Genomic DNA, 4,504 nt, shown 5'->3' with positions numbered 1-4,504 from the left:
TTTTTTTTTTTTTTTTTTTTTTTTTTGAGATGGAGTCTCTGTCTGTCACCCAGGCTGGGGTGCAGTGGCGCGATCTCGGCTCACTGCAAGCTCCGCCTCCCGGGTTCACGCCATTCTCCTGCCTCAGCCTCCTGAATAGCTGGGACTACAGGTGCCCGCCACCATGCCCAGCTAATTTTTTTTTTTTATTCTTAGTAGAGACAGGGTTTCACTGTGTTGGCCAGGATGGTCTCGATCTCCTGACATTGTGATCTGCCCGCCTCGTCCTCCCAAAGTGCTGCGATTACAGGCGTGAGCCACCACGCCCGGCCCACGCCCGGCCCATGCCCGGCTACTTTTTGTATTTTTACTAGAGACAGGCTTTTGTCATGTTGTCCAGGCTGGTCACAAACTCCTGACCTCAGGTCATCCGCCTGCCTCGGCCTCCCAAAATGCTGGGATTACAGGCGTCAGCCACCGCACCCAGCCTATTTATTTATATATTTAGTTTGGATGAGGTATTGCTCTGTAGCCCGGCCTGGAGGGCAGTGACGTGATCATGGCTCACTGAAGCCTCGACCTCCTGGGCTCAAGTGATCCTCCACCTCAGCCTCCTGAGTAGCTGGGACTACAGGCTCGTGCCACCTTGCCCGGTTAATTTTTGTTTTGGGTTTTTGTTTATGTTTTTTTTTAGATACAGGGTTTTGCCATGTTGTCCAGGCTGGTCTCAAACTCCTGACCTCAGTGATCCCCCAGCCTCAGCCTCCCAAAGTGCTGGCATTACAGGTGTGAGCCACTGTGCCCGTATTAACTGTTTTTTTTGTTGTTGTTTGTTTGTTTTTTGTTGTTTTTTAAGATGGACTCTGGCTCTGTCACCCAGACTGGAGTGCAGTGGCACAATCTCGGCTCACTGAAACTTCCATCTCCCAGGTTCAAGCAATTCTTGTGCCTCAGCCTCCCGAGTAGCTGGGACTACATGCACGCACCACCATGCCTGGCTAATTTTTATATTTTTTAGTACAGATGGGGTTTCACCACGTTGCCCAGGCTGGTCTCGAACTCCTGACCTAACGTGATCCACCCGCCTTGGCTTCCCAAAGTGCTGGGATTACAGGTGTGAGCCACTGCACCCGGCCCTGTATTAACTTTTGATAGACATTCAACCTACAAATAGGAAAGTGTATCTAGTATAAATGTACAGCTCAAAAATTGTCCCAAACCAAACACATTTATGATTTGTGTAATCAGGTCCCTGAACTCATCAAGAAAAATAATATTTCTGCTTCCCCCACCACCCGCAAAGTCACCCTGATCCTCCCCCTTGGTCTCTAACTTTCCCATGGTTAAGCACTGGCCCGATTTCTCTCTTCATAAATTAGTACAGGGCATAGTGGCTCACATCTGTAATCCCAGCACTTTGGGAGGCTGAAGCAGGAGGATCGCTTGAGGCCAGGAGTTAAAGATCAGCCTGGGCAACACAGTGAGACCCCAAAACATAAACATATGTTTATCTCAGACGTAAATAACAAAGTAAATTAATCAATCAGTACTGCCCACTGTGAACTACATGTACCCTAAATCCATAATGACAGGCCTTTTTGTCCTCAACATAAAGCTTGTAAGATTCATCTGTGTTGTTAAATGTTTTTGTAGGTTGAGTGTCAGCACATTTTTTCTTGTAAAAGGCCACATCGTAAATATTTTAGGCTTTGTGGACCAGGCAGTCCCTGTTGCAGCTACTCACCTCTGTTCCTGCAGTCAATAGGCAGCCACAGACTATATGTGAGTGAGTGGATGTGGCTGCGTGTACCAATCAAACTATTTATAAAAATAAGCGATGGGCTGTTGTATTAGTCAGTTCTCAAACAGAACCAGTGGGGAGTGCTTGTGTGTGTGAGAGAGAGAGAGAGACAGAGAGAGAGTGATTTTAAGGAATTGTTGGGTGCAGTGGCTCATGCCTATAATCCCAGCACTTTGGGAGGCTGAGGCAGGAGTATCTCTTGAGCCCAAGAGTTTGAGATCAGCCTGGGCAACACGGTATCCCATCTCTGCAAAACAGCAACGACAACAAAAAACATAAAATACATTTGCCAGGTGTGGTGGTACACACCTGTAGTCCCAGCTAGTTGGGAAGCAGAGGCAAAGTTGAACCCAGGAGCTGTGATCACCCCACTGCACTCCAGCCTGGGTGACAGCACAAGATGCCGTCTCAAAAAAAAAAAAAAAGAAAAAGAAAAAGAAAAAAAATGGGTTCACTTGATATGGGGGCTAGCCAGTCTAAAATTTATAGAACAGGGCAGCAGGCTAGACATTCAGGTAAGACTCAATGTTGGAGACCAGGCACGGAGGCTCACACCTGTAATCCCAGCACTCTGGGAGGCCAAGGCGGGCGGATCACCTGAGGTCAGGAGTTCAAGACCAGCCTGGCCAACATGGCAAAACCCTGTCTCTACTAAAAATACAAAAATTAACCGGGTGGCAGAGGCACAAGAATCGTTTGAAACCCGGGAGGCGGAGGTTGCAGTGAGCCGAGATTGCACCACTGAACTCCACCCTGGGCAACAGAATGAGTCTCTGTCTCCAAAAAAAAGGAAAAGAAAAAACAGAAAGAGAGTCAGTGTTGCAGTCTTGGGTCCAAAAACTGTAGGGCAGTCCCCGCAGTCTGGAAACGAGCACTTTTTTTTTTTTGGAGTCTCGCTGTGTCACCCAGGCTGGAGTGCAGTGGCGTGATCTCGGCTCACTGCAAGCTCCACCTCCCGGGTTCAAGCGATTCTCCAGCTCAGCCTCCCGAGTAGCTGGAACTACAGGCACACGCCGCCACGCCCAGCTAATTTTTTTGTATTTTAGTAGAGACGGGGTTTCACTGTGTTGCCCAGGCTGGTCTCGAACTCCTGAGCTCAGGCAATCATCCGCTTCGGCCTCCCAAAGTGCTGGGATTATAGGCGTGAGCCACCACGCCTGGCGAAATGAGGATTTTTATTTCCCAGTCTTGAGGCAGAATTCCTTCTTCTCTAGGAAACCCTGAATTTCGCTCTTACATCCTTCAACTGATTGGACGAGGCCCACCCACATTACAGAGGGTCGTTCCCTTCACTTAAAGGCAACTGACTCTAGACATTCACCACATCTACGGAATACCTTCAGAGCAAAATGTGCAGATGCCTGTTGGAGCAAACAACCGGGCACCATGGTCTTGCCCCATGGCCCCACGCAATCAACCATCACAGTCTGGATTTGATCCGGGGCCATGGTTTGACAGCTCCAGTGTTCACGTGCTCCTCAGCTTATGATGGGACCATGTCCTGATAAACTCTTCATAAGTTAAAAATATCGTAAGTCGGCTGGGTGCGGTGGCTCATGCCTGTAATCTCAGCACTTTGGGAGGCTGAGATGGGTGGATCACCTGAGCTCAGGAGTTCGAGACCACCCCAGTCAACATAGTGAAACCCTGCCTCTACTAAAATACAAAAAAGTAGCCGGGCGTGGTGGTGTGTGCCTATAGTCCCAGCTACTCAGGAGGCTGAAGCAGGAGAATCACTTCAACCTGGGAGGCAGAGGTTACAGTGAGCTGAGATTGTGCCACTGCACTCCAGCCCAGGTGACAGAATGAGACTCTGTCTCAAAAAAATAAAATCATAACTCAAAAATGCATTTAAGCTGGGTGCAGTGGCTCATACCTATAATCCCAGCATTTTGGGAGGCTGAGGTGGGAGGATCACTTGAGGCCAGGAGTTCAAGAGCAGCCTGAATAACATCATAAAACCCCATCTTGGCCGGGCACAGTGGCTCATGTCTGTAATTGCAGCACTTTGGGAGGCCAAGGCAGGTGGAACACCTGAGGTCAGGAGTTTGAGACCAGCCTGGCCAACATGATGAAACCCCGTCTCTGCTAAAAATACAAAAATTAGCCAGGCGTGGTGGTGCACACCTGTAATCCCAGCTACTCAGGAGGCTGAAGCAGGAGAATCGCTTGAACCCGGGAGGCAGAGGCTGCAGTGAACCAGGATCGCCCTGCTGCACTCCAGCCTGGGCAACTGTGTGAGACTCTATGTTTAAAAAAAAGAAAAAGAAAAAACGTATGTTGGAATCATCTGTCTGTGTTTCCTGGGCCTCCAAAGTAGCACAGCTTGAGTGGCTCAAACAACAGAAATGTATTTCCTGATGGTTCTGGGGACTGGAAGTTCAAATTCAAGGTGTTGGCGGGGTTGATTCCTTCTCAGGGCTGGCAGGGAGAGTCTGTCCCACCCTTCTCTATCCTTGACCTGTAAGATAACACCTTCATGTACACATGACGGTGTCCCTAAGGGCATGTCTGTGTCCAAATTTTCCCCCTTTTTATAAGGACACCAGTCAGTTTGGATTAGGATCTGGATTAATGGCCTCATTTTTTTTTTTTAGACGGGGTCTCGCTCTGTCACCCAGGCTGGAGTGCAGTGGCGCGATCTCGGCTCACTACAAGCTCCGCCTCCCGGGTTCACACCATTCTCCTGCCTCAGCCTCCCGAGTAGCTGGGACTACAGGCACC

The sequence above is a fragment of the Hylobates moloch genome, unplaced genomic scaffold (genome assembly GCF_009828535.3).
Source record: "Hylobates moloch isolate HMO894 unplaced genomic scaffold, HMol_V3 SCAFFOLD_15, whole genome shotgun sequence".
Lineage (NCBI taxonomy): Eukaryota > Metazoa > Chordata > Mammalia > Primates > Hylobatidae > Hylobates > Hylobates moloch.
Note: the sequence above shows the minus strand (reverse complement) of the source record.